This window comes from Aulonocara sp. 'chitande type north' Nkhata Bay, linkage group LG7, assembly GCF_057382095.1.
Source record: "Aulonocara sp. 'chitande type north' Nkhata Bay isolate Kocher_YH1m ecotype deep benthic linkage group LG7, A_spYH_male_GT1.1, whole genome shotgun sequence".
In the NCBI taxonomy this organism is placed as follows: domain Eukaryota; kingdom Metazoa; phylum Chordata; class Actinopteri; order Cichliformes; family Cichlidae; genus Aulonocara; species Aulonocara sp. 'chitande type north' Nkhata Bay.
Window position 1 is genome coordinate 64364085 of NC_141350.1, and position 12668 is coordinate 64376752.

Here is a 12668-nt window from a genome sequence, read left to right on the forward strand (position 1 = left end):
CCCACAAATCTTTCAGAAAATGTAGTGTTTTGTTTGTTTGTTTCAAATATTGTATAACAAAACTGCAAATGTGAATGCAAAAAACTTCTCACTAACTGAAACCTTTTTATTGAACTAACAAATAAAAAGGAAAGATACTCTCTTTCTGGCCAGACACGTGGAAGCATTTCTACAATAGTTTTGTCCATATTTAACAAAATAAAAATGCAGACATAAGTGAACACATTAGTTTTTGACTGCTAGTGAAAATTGTTTTCTTCACATATAACTCTCTCACTGAACTAATACAGCCAATCCCTCAACATGTTTTTACTCTGCTCATATTGCCCTCATTTTAAAACATTTTTGCTTTTAAAACAACTTATTTTCAAATTGCACTCAACAACAAAACCCCTCGTAACAAAAACGAACTTCAAGGGCCAAATTGTATTTCCTTTCTTCACGTCAACAGTAAGGGTGGCAAGTAGGGCTGACACGGGCCTCACGCAAGTTGGCCCCGAGCCGTGAGTTTGAGACCCCTGGTTTACCTACTGTCACTGCAGTGATATTAGCGTTTTTGTTTTGAAAGGTTACTAGTGGATGCTGGCAACAATCTTGGAAGAGAACAATACAATCTGTTATAAGGCCTTCACTGGAAAATTGTGTATTTGGAATATAATACCAACATGTCATTTGAAGATAACATATAGTATTCCAGTGACCAAATAGTATTTGGGTAAAAGTCACTGAATAGTGTTGAAATAAAGTGTGAAAATTGTGAAGGATTAAAATATCCAGGAGCTCAAATTGGATATTTTGTTTCAATCAAACTTTATCAACACAAATTGCACAGGTTTATTGAATATGAATAACTTCACCTCAGTTGTTTAAGCTCCTGCCAAAGCAAAACATCAGTGTGCAACCAGTGTCCACTATTGAATTAAGTAAACCCAACATGTTTTTTTTAGTGCATAATCACATTTAGTGAAATAAACTATTAAACCAGAATTACATATTAGGATTTAGCCAAGTGTTAGGATGTAATGCAGAGTAGTATTTCTAGTAGGCTTGTTTTGATATGCCTGTTTTCATTTTATTTTCTAATTTTTAAAGAAGGCTTTAGAAAGGTCAAAATAAATCTTCTGTAAGGGAGTATCAGCTATTCTAGTAGAATTTATTTTACCAATGCAAGGGTGCATTAGTACCTTGTAATACAACATATCTATTTCATAAAGGGTGAACACAAATGTCCAAAGAGACTTCCTGGCAGCTGCCATTTTGAGTATAACCTCTGGTACGGGCACGTTCAGTTTGCAGCAGCTATACAACAGTGGCCTCTAGAGGTGTTTACACACTACCACCAAATCAGACAATGCAACACAACACGCAGGTCGCCCCAATGAATAGATTAGGCTGGTAGCAGTGACTTGTTAACTTATCATTTATCAAACAGGTCTCCCATGAATGATGTGAAATAAATTTGAGGCATAACATTTACGTCACAAGTTAGAAGTTGCAATCAGTTTTTAGGAAAGTGAGTTTAATAAGAGTAGGTAAAATAATGCAGTAATTTCTTAGATTTTATAATCATTTTATAAATCATGTTGGCTACAGCCTATTTAGCAGTGCAACAAGAGCATTAGACAAACAAACAAATAAATAAACAGTCAGCAAAAACAAAAAAGTTAGTACCCAGGGATAAAAATGTTGAGTATGAAAGGGAAACCTAATGGACAGATGTGATGCCTGAACAGTGGTGGCTTTAAGTGATGTATCAACTTAAACATGCATCCACAGTCTATGTTACATAAGTATGATGATCAGTGGTGACGGCTGGCGCCACTTTGGAAGCAGAAACTGTTGGTTTGAAAGCCTTTAGTGTCTCCTTGTGGCGGGACTCTTATACTGTACTGTGAGATCTCGAGCAGTGACCCCCCCCCCGTCACTCTGGCTCCTACCTCAAAGCACACTGTGCGCTGTCGATCTTACGTGCTGCACAATAATATTCAATAGTTAGTGTTTACTGTTATATTCACATAGATCATCGCGATGATGTTATTTATTAAATTGCTCTCTTTTTTGCTCGTTTTCTCTTTTTTTTCCTGACAGGTGATCCAGGTGATTGATATATGTATTTTTTTGTCTGTTTGTTTTTCTTTTTTGTCCTTTATCACGTTCATCTTCCCCGCTGTTTTTCTTTTCCTCTTTCTTTCTCGGTTTTCTTTCCCCCAGTCAAATCCGTCCCATGTTCAGCAAGTGAAAATAAAACAAAATAAACATTTGGTACTTAATGGATTGAAAAGAAAAATGATGGCACTCTTGTAGTTCACACAGGTGGTGATGATTCAGGGTTTTAATTTGTAAGGTTTGAATTTTGAGCCATCATAAATTTTAAACCAGGAAAGTATAATATTTAACATATGATAAGTTAAAGCTAATACAGCTGCTCATATATAGGTAATTTGAAGAACTACCTACACCAATGAGTAGACTTCCCAGAATGGAAACAGCACTCTTTGTGTGGTTGGAGAAAACAGTCAAGTTGTTAAGAACTATGACTGAGAAGAATCCGCCTGTGTACAGCAGCAGGCTGCCTTCCTAGAATTTGGATATCCCCCGTGCGCTCGTCTCTGTATTATGTGCATTACCTCTCTTGGAAAATTAAAACCACAGCAGCTTTTTATAGTTTTCTTCATTCACTATCATCTTACACCAAAAGTCTACGCTGAAGAAGATTATTCAAAACATGCAACACAGTCACCAATCCCAGCAAATCCACCCCTAAGTCAGACTGTACAATACAGAAAATAAAAGAGCTACATCTCAGACTCTACAGGCTTCAGTTAGCATGTTAAATGTGAAAGTTCAGTTAGAAAAAGACTGAACAAAAACGGCCTGAGTTTAGCAATTAACCAAAGTGACAAACATTGCTCTAAATAATTCTCCCCTAATCCAAGTAGTCACCCAAACCTGGACGTGGATTTAGAGGCCTGAGGGCCATCTCACACATTTATTCAGAAAAAAAAAACAAGTTTCAATTAAAATTAAACAAATCAAAATCTTGTGGACGTGTGCCTTTTACATGTTGGTAAAATGTTTAGGATGAGATGGAGATATAACACTCATGCACCGTGAAAATTATGAAGGTCTAAACATGTATCAAAGGGACTCACTGAACATCAGTGGATTTCTATGGGGCAAACGTACTTAAACAAGCCACTGTGACCATTGAGGCAGAGCAGAATGAATGATACTGATGGGAACTATGAGGGTTTGTAGTTAAATTCCTGCTCTTACAGGATCAGGGAGTGTCTGTTTAAAGATTATTAACATACACTGTAAAATTTAATTAGTTCCCAGAACTCAAAAAAATTGAGGAAACTCATTGCCTCAAAAGAATTGAGTAAAGCTTAACTTAAAATGACTAAATTAGGACAACTTGTTTATTTTGAGTACTCTGTACAAGCTCATTTGTTCCCAGAACTCAAAAAAATTGGATCAAGTGAGATGACCAAGTTAGGGCAACTTACTCATTTTGAGTACACTGTACAGCCTTGTTAGTTCCCAGAACTCGTTGCCTCAAAAAAACTAAGTAAAGCTTACTTAAGATGACTAATATTGCAAGTCTGCAGTATTAAGAATAACTTGATATTTCTGACTGTACAGTACTAATTGTTTACTTACTGACAAACATTTCAAGTTCAACTAAATGAAAAACAATTTGTGGTAACCTGAATATGATTAAAAATAATTAACAACACTTTTTGTAATGATGTTAAAATCAGACCAACTTTTATTTTCAAACACAACAAAGTATAACAGCCAACATACTGGACACTGTTCTGCTGAACAACAAACAATTATATTGCCATCACGGTTATAATCTTACAATGAAACAAAGTCTCAGATTTAGTTATTCTAAAAATAAGTTTAGGCCTACCACAAGTTTGTTTTGTACTTAAATTACTTATATAATCAAAATAAAATATTTGTTGTTCTGTCACAAGTGTAGTCTCTAATTTAAACAACACATTTGTTTTTCATTCCAACACATGAGCTGGAATGTTGTAATATTTTAAGGATGGCTTGTTTCCAGTCCAGGCATTACTGCCTGAATGACTATCACGGATCGAGGTGATCCAAATATAGGTGCAGAAGAAAGTCTTTAACTTCCCTTAAGTACAGTGGCAGTGGATGTGGGTTGGAGATGCAATGAGCTTGAACCTGCAGGCGACCATCTTCACTGACCACACCATCTGTGACGGAGGACTCATCTCTCCTGTTGTCCTGCAAGCAAACAATCATATTTTTTGGAACATGAACTTAATTGCTTTCTTAAAACATTTTTTTCTGCATTTGGTATGAAACAGACTCCAATTTAGACAATCTCAGGCTCCCTCCCCACTGGAGAGGTGACATTCAATGTCCAAATTGTCAGTCTGGATAGCCGTGACCCCCACCCGACACACAATAATGTCATGAAAGCATCATTTTAAAAAGGGCTATGCAAAGATGGCCAATAACTTTCATTCTAATGATGTGCAAAATGATTTGGGCACAAAACAAATTTTGCTGTTAAACTTGCAGACTTCACTATATTCAGTGTAGACCCTCTAAACTAAGTTTGGGGGATGTGATCTTTCAAGAAATGCAGACCAAACTGTTGTTGTTTGTTTACTTACACAGCATGTCTTGTAGAATTAACTGGAGTCACCAGCAACAGCCTAGTGCAGTCATATCTCAAGTCTAATAACAGAAGACAGGAAAAGATCAGTAAAGAAACAACTTCCCCAAACCAAAAAAGAAGTAAAACAATAAGTAAAACAGGCTGATCTAAAGTATGATTAAAGTTCAGCCTGATTAATATAAATGTCACTGACAGTTGCTAATATATTGGAAAACCAAAATACTTACCACTGAGTTGATGTCTTTCTGTCCAACAGCAGGAGTGCTGGTCCCGAGCCTCAAAGACAGTATGAAGCAAGCAGAGGGAGAAAAAACAGAACATTTTTCAGAAACCGATTTGATCCTTAATGGCTGTGCAATCATTGTAACATAGAGTTTGCTTATGTTGTTAAATAAAGGCTGGATTTGACATTAATAGATGCCACAGATGTTCAAGGTGCCACAAAGCATGAAAAAAATGGACGTCTTGGAAAACGTCTGGGCATTTTTGCAAATATGTGACGTCTTGATAAATCGAGCAGATATTTGAACTTTCGACAGCTACATTCTCGCCTGAAAATATCTTAAAAGTTGATTTTGTGACCCAGAAAAAGTAATAGGTTTTTTAGCCGCGCTCCTCCACCATTGCTGCGCTTACAAGTACGCACAGGCTCCGACGAGAGCTCTGTTATAGCTGACCGGGAGGTCAAGGCTTGGTAAGAGTCCGCGAGCACAGCTAACTCCTGGCTTATTGTTTTCACCCCCCCGAAGAATTTTGTCTGGGCTCTTATCTCACTTTTTTATTTCAAACAATCAACAGAAAATTTCACAGACACATTTTTATATAAGGTTTTTAAGGCTGTGGTGTTCATTTCTAAGTAACATGAGCCCAGCCGCAGCAGCAACGCTAGGCTAACACTAACTAGCTAGCACGGTGCTAAACTAAGAGAAGCCACAAAATCAGTTTGAATAAGAGTAAACATTTACTCACCAAGTCAGTGTATCAGGTAAAGATCCACAGCAATGACAACAATAATCTCTTGAGCTGACGCTTTCCTAGGTTTGCTCAACATATTCCATAAAAAATGCTGGCACCATGAACTTGCGGACTGATCCGTGCTAGGGAGGAGGACGGTAGTGAGTGGCATTTTCAAAACACATCTTTCATCCCTCCGCGCTGAGAAGAAAAACTTCTGTCTTACTTAGTTTTTCTAAATTAAGACAACTCAAATAAATTGAGTTTATCAGCATTTCTGTAGAGGACAGAACCACCTGCTTTAATCTACCATGATGCTCTGTGTTATGTTGCCATGGCAATATGAAGTCAAATAAATACAAATATATAAACTGCACATTTGAAGGAGGACAAGAAGACAGGCAACTGGAAGAGCTTTTGAAGCAGGGAAACTTTTCTGGATTACTCTTAATTTAACTGGAAATTTTGCGAATACAAGTCAAGGAGGAAACAAGGAGGCAGGTTGGATTATATCTGAGGACAGGACGAATGAAGGAGAAGCATGAGGAGAGAGAAAACAGCAGAGCGATGGTGCAGAGCTAATCGTGGATCAAGTCGAAGAAGCAAGCATCAAAACTGTGAGTAAACATAACACATAAAGACTTAAAAATTACTGTGCTGATTAAGGAAACATTAAATTTGGTTAGTTTGGGGTCTGCAGCTTCAGGTTTGTGGGTTCAGTTGGTCTCAAAATTGAGGAAAGACAAAAAAAATTCTTTTGAAAGGTTGTTGGAGGATTCTTACTGTAAGAAAAATCTGGGTTTATTAACTGCTTTTATTAAAAAAAAGTTGCATTTTATTTAGTCACATTGGAAAGGGAAGATTGGAGGATCGGGACAATAATGTGGCCAGATTTACTGTTTCCTTAATCAGAACAATAATTTTTATCTGAACTAGAAACTTCACTATGATCACCGTGTTAAAGGTTGAGTTACTTGTCAGTCTACATTTATGTTAAAGGTACTTTTAAAAAATGCAGTTTATTCGTTATTTTTTAAAAAAAGGCTCCGCACCTGTGAAAAAAAGAAAATAGGTATCCACACCCCCAAAATTGCTGTGGATCAGAGTAGCTAAGCCCTGGTTAACTGCAATTATATAACAGGAGATGAAAAATATTGGAATGATTGAAAGAAACAAAGATTGCTTTAGGGTTTGAAGATTTGACTTTCTTATTGAAAGAGACGAAAACTAATCCATGTGTGACACTGAGAAAAAAATTGAAAGCTTAAAAGATCTGGAGGTCTGACTACTGTTATTCAAATGTGCAAACTTGTTTTAATGACATTAGAAAGAAAATGGGATGTTTAAAAAGGTAATATATAAAGATGATTTTTATATTACTTGAAAAAATGATGTTGGTTAGTGCTTCTGTACTTAGAAAAATGCTGGGTCACTAGTATGCTGAGATTTAATGTGATAAACTGAGGAAAGGTAATATAATCTACACACTTGCTATTATTATTGTAATCCATACACCAGGTAATATTTAATCAATCATCATTCATAATTGGTGATCTATGCAAGTTTTAAGGAATAATATTTATTTGCATTCCCAATTAATTTGCAAAATCTAGAAGCGGATCTTGGTTGTTGTTGTTTTTTTTTTTAAAAAAGACGTTTCTAACTGACTTCAAACTTTTTTCAGCTGTAGAGTAAATTGAGGAGCACACAATAAAGTGAACATGCTAGGGAGAGATTGCCATGAACTCAATTTTGATGACAAAAACAGCTAAAAGAATGAGCGTTTTGTTGACACTGATGACAAAATCCTGGTCAGATACAGACAGACACATGGATACAACACACACTACTGCTCAAAAGTTTGTGGTCAGATTCAAACAGTTGTCTTTTAATTAATAATTTACATTTACTTTAACATAATATTACATGAAAATGATCAGAAATGTTTTCACAGATGTGTGTTTAATGAATCATTTATGTTGAATCACCCATGATGCATTAGGAAATGTCTACACATTTATACATGGGCCCATTTTTAGTAACAATCACTGCTGTATGGACTGATCACATGGTTATAAACCAGATGAAAATTGACCTCAAACTTTTGAGCTGTAGTGTAGATTGCAATGATAGTGTATAGTTATCTATTACAGAAGAATATATAGAAGTATGAGGACAGGGAGACACTGTAAAAAAGTTATGAGCTGTCTTGCTGCAGAGAAAGTGGAGTCTGTCATCCTTGAAAAGCTCCCAAGATAGGCAGCTGGCAGGTTGAATGATGCTCTGCCTCTGTGGTCAAGTACAGACATAGGCCTTAAGCAACCATGAGCCACTGATAAGTGTGAGAAATTAGTGCACTTAATGCAGCGGTCCCCATCCCCCGGGCCTCGGACCGGTACCGGTCCGTGAGTCGTTTGGTACCGGGCCGCGAGAGTTGAGGCTCAGGTGTGAAATGTATGGTTTTCAGGGTTTTTATCGGTTTTCAGCGTTATTTTGTTATCGTTTTGATCGTTAAATCGGTGTCCCTGGGTCTTTTCAAGTGTGTTATGAATAAATCTTCTTTTTTCGGTACCGGTACTAGTTTTATTTTGTTGTATTTATCCGCGACACCTTAAAGGCCGGTCCTTGAAAATATTGTCGGGCATAAACCGGTCTGTGGCGCAAAAAAGGTTGAGGACCGCTGACTTAATGCATGTTTCCTAATTATATACGTATGAGCCACTAATAGGAGAAAATGAGCACGCAATAAAGTGGACTTGTTAGGGAGAGATTGCCATCAGAGTTAAAACACTCCACCTCAATTTTGATGATGGACACAGCTAAAAAAATGAGCGTTTTGTTGACACTGATGACAAAATCCTGGTCAGATACAGACAGACACATGCATACAACACACACTACTGCTCAAAAGTTTGTGGTCAGTTTCAAACAGTTGTCTTTTAATTAATAATTTACATTTACTTTAACATATTATTACATGAAAATTATCAGAAATGTTTTCACAGATGTGTGTTTAATGAATCATTTATGTTGAATCACCCATGATGCATTAGGAAATGTCTACACACTTATACGTGCGCCAAATCTTAGAAACAATCACTGCTGTGTGGACCGATCACATGGTTATAAACCAGATGAAAATTGACCTCAAACTTTTGAGCTGTAGTGTAGATTGCAATGATAGTGTATAGTTATCTATTACAGAAGAATATATAGAAGTATGAGGACAGGGAGACACTGTAAAAAAGTTATGAGCTGTCTTGCTGCAGAGAAAGTGGAGTCTGTCATCCTTGAAAAGCTCCCAAGATAGGCAGCTGGCAGGTTGAATGATGCTCTGCCTCTGTGGTCGAGTACAGACATAGGCCTTAAGCAACCATGAGCCACTGATAAGTGTGAGAAATTAGTGCACTTAATGCAGCGGTCCCCAACCCCCGGGCCTCGGACCGGTACCGGTCCGTGAGTCGTTTGGTACCGGGCCGCGAGAGTTGAGGCTCAGGTGTGAAATGTATGGTTTTCAGGGTTTTTATCGGTTTTCAGCGTTATTTTGTTATCGTTTTTATCGTTAACTCGGTGTCCCTGGGCCTTTTCAAGTGTGTTATGAATAAATTTTCTTTTTTCGGTACCGGTACTAGTTTTATTTTGTTGTATTTATCCGCGACACCTTAAAGGCCGGTCCTTGAAAATATTGTCGGGCATAAACCGGTCCGTGGCGCAAAAAAGGTTGAGGACCGCTGACTTAATGCATGTTTCCTAATTATATACGTATGAGCCACTAATAGGAGAAAATGAGCACGCAATAAAGTGGACTTGTTAGGGAGAGATTGCCATCAGAGTTAAAACACTCCACCTCAATTTTGATGATGGACACAGCTAAAAAATGAGCGTTTTGTTGACACTGATGACAAAATCCTGGTCAGATACAGACAGACACATGCATACAACACACACTACTGCTCAAAAGTTTTTGGTCAGATTCAAACAGTTGTCTTTTAATTAATAATTTACATTTACTTTAACATATTATTACATGAAAATTATCAGAAATGTTTTCACAGATGTGTGTTTAATGAATCATTTATGTTGAATCACCCATGATGCATTAGGAAATGTCTACACATTTATACATGGGCCCATTTTTAGTAACAATCACTGCTGTATGGACTGATCACATGGTTATAAACCAGGTGAAAATTGACTTCAAACTTTTGAGCTGTAGTGTAGATTGCAATGATAGTGTATAGTTATCTATTACAGAAGAATATATAGAAGTATGAGGACAGGGAGACACTGTAAAAAAGTTATGAGCTGTCTTGCTGCAGAGAAAGTGGAGTCTGTCATCCTTGAAAAGCTCCCAAGATAGGCAGCTGGCAGGTTGAATGATGCTCTGCCTCTGTGGTCAAGTACAGACATAGGCCTTAAGCAACCATGAGCCACTGATAAGTGTGAGAAATTAGTGCACTTAATGCAGCGGTCCCCATCCCCCGGGCCTCGGACCGGTACCGGTCCGTGAGTCGTTTGGTACCGGGCCGCGAGAGTTGAGGCTCAGGTGTGAAATGTATGGTTTTCAGGGTTTTTATCGGTTTTCAGGTTTATTTTGTTATCGTTTTGATCGTTAACTCGGTGTCCCTGGGCCTTTTCAAGTGTGTTATGAATAAATCTTCTTTTTTTCGGTACTGGTACTAGTTTTATTTTGTTGTATTTATCCGCGACACCTTAAAGGCCGGTCCTTGAAAATATTGTCGGGCATAATCCGGTCCATGGCGCAAAAAAGGTTGAGGACCGCTGACTTGATGCATGTTTCCTAATTATATACGTATGAGCCACTAATAGGAGAAAATGAGCACGCAATAAAGTGGACTTGTTAGGGAGAGATTGCCATCAGAGTTAAAACACTCCACCTCAATTTTGATGATGGACACAGCTAAAAAAATGAGCGTTTTGTTGACACTGATGACAAAATCCTGGTCAGATACAGACAGACACATGCATACAACACACACTACTGCTCAAAAGTTTTTGGTCAGTTTCAATCAGTTGTCTTTTAATTAATAATTTACATTTACTTTAACATAATATTACATGAAAATGATCAGAAATGTTTTCACAGATGTGTGTTTAATGAATCATTTATGTTGAATCACCCATGATGCATTAGGAAATGTCTACACACGTATACGTGCGCCAAATCTTAGAAACAATCACTGCTGTATGGACCAATCACATGGTTATAAACCAGGTGAAAATTGACTTCAAACTTTTGAGCTGTAGTGTAGATTGCAATGATAGTGTATAGTTATCTATTACAGAAGAATATATAGAAGTATGAGGACAGGGAGACACTGTAAAAAAGTTATGAGCTGTCTTGCTGCAGAGAAAGTGGAGTCTGTCATCCTTGAAAAGCTCCCAAGATAGGCAGCTGGCAGGTTGAATGATGCTCTGCCTCTGTGGTCAAGTACAGACATAGGCCTTAAGCAACCATGAGCCACTGATAAGCGTGAGAAATTAGTGCACTTAATGCAGCGGTCCCCAACCCCCGGGCCTCGGACCGGTACCGGTCCGTGAGTCGTTTGGTACTGGGCCGCGAGAGTTGAGGCTCAGGTGTGAAATGTATGGTTTTCAGGGTTTTTATCGGTTTTCAGCGTTATTTTGTTATCGTTTTTATCGTTAACTCGGTGTCCCTGGGTCTTTTCAAGTGTGTTATGAATAAATCTTCTTTTTTCGGTACCGGTACTAGTTTTATTTTGTTGTATTTATCTGCGACACCTTAAAGGCCAGTCCTTGAAAATATTGTCGGGCATAATCCGGTCCATGGCGCAAATAAGGTTGAGGACTGCTGACTTAATGCATGTTTCCTAATTATATACGTATGAGCCACTAATAGGAGAAAATGAGCACGCAATAAAGTGGACTTGTTAGGGAGAGATTGCCATCAGAGTTAAAACACTCCACCTCAATTTTGATGATGGACACAGCTAAAAAAATGAGCGTTTTGTTGACACTGATGACAAAATCCTGGTCAGATACAGACAGACACATGCATACAACACACACTACTGCTCAAAAGTTTGTGGTCAGATTCAAACAGTTGTCTTTTAATTAATAATTTACATTTACTTTAACATAATATTACATGAAAATGATCAGAAATGTTTTCACAGATGTGTGTTTAATGAATCATTTATGTTGAATCACCCATGATGCATTAGGAAATGTCTACACATTTATACGTGCGCCAAATCTTAGAAACAATCACTGCTGTATGGACCGATCACATGGTTATAAACCAGGTGAAAATTGACCTCAAACTTTTGAGCTGTAGTGTAGATTGCAATGATAGTGTATAGTTATCTATTACAGAAGAATATATAGAAGTATGAGGACAGGGAGACACTGTAAAAAAGTTATGAGCTGTCTTGCTGCAGAGAAAGTGGAGTCTGTCATCCTTGAAAAGCTCCCAAGATAGGCAGCTGGCAGGTTGAATGATGCTCTGCCTCTGTGGTCAAGTACAGACATAGGCCTTAAGCAACCATGAGCCACTGATAAGTGTGAGAAATTAGTGCACTTAATGCAGCGGTCCCCATCCCCCGGGCCTCGGGCCGGTACCGGTCCGTGAGTCGTTTGGTACCGGGCCGCAAGAGTTGAGGCTCAGGTGTGAAATGTATGGTTTTCAGGGTTTTTATCGGTTTTCAGCGTTATTTTGTTATCGTTTTTATCGTTAACTCGGTGTCCCTGGGCCTTTTCAAGTGTGTTATGAATAAATCTTCTTTTTTCGGTACCGGTACTAGTTTTATTTTGTTGTATTTATCCGCGACACCTTAAAGGCCGGTCCTTGAAAATATTGTCGGGCATAAACCGGTCTGTGGCGCAAATAAGGTTGAGGACCGCTGACTTAATGCATGTTTCCTAATTATATACGTATGAGCCACTAATAGGAGAAAATGAGCACGCAATAAAGTGGACTTGTTAGGGAGAGATTGCCATCAGAGTTAAAACACTCCACCTCAATTTTGATGATGGACACAGCTAAAAAAATGAGCGTTTTGTTGAC

At 38.0% G+C, this 12668-nt stretch overlaps 1 long non-coding RNA gene across 1 annotated transcript; it reads right to left on the minus strand.

The window, feature by feature from the left end:
* Positions 1–3759: 3759 nt before the first annotated feature.
* LOC147326606 (uncharacterized) lies at positions 3760–5869 on the minus strand. The gene is made up of 4 exons (XR_015130623.1): positions 5636–5869; positions 4894–4942; positions 4662–4725; positions 3760–4266 (listed from the first exon to the last, which is right to left on the minus strand). It is a non-coding gene; the product is annotated as an uncharacterized LOC147326606 (long non-coding RNA).
* Positions 5870–12668: the final 6799 nt, after the last annotated feature.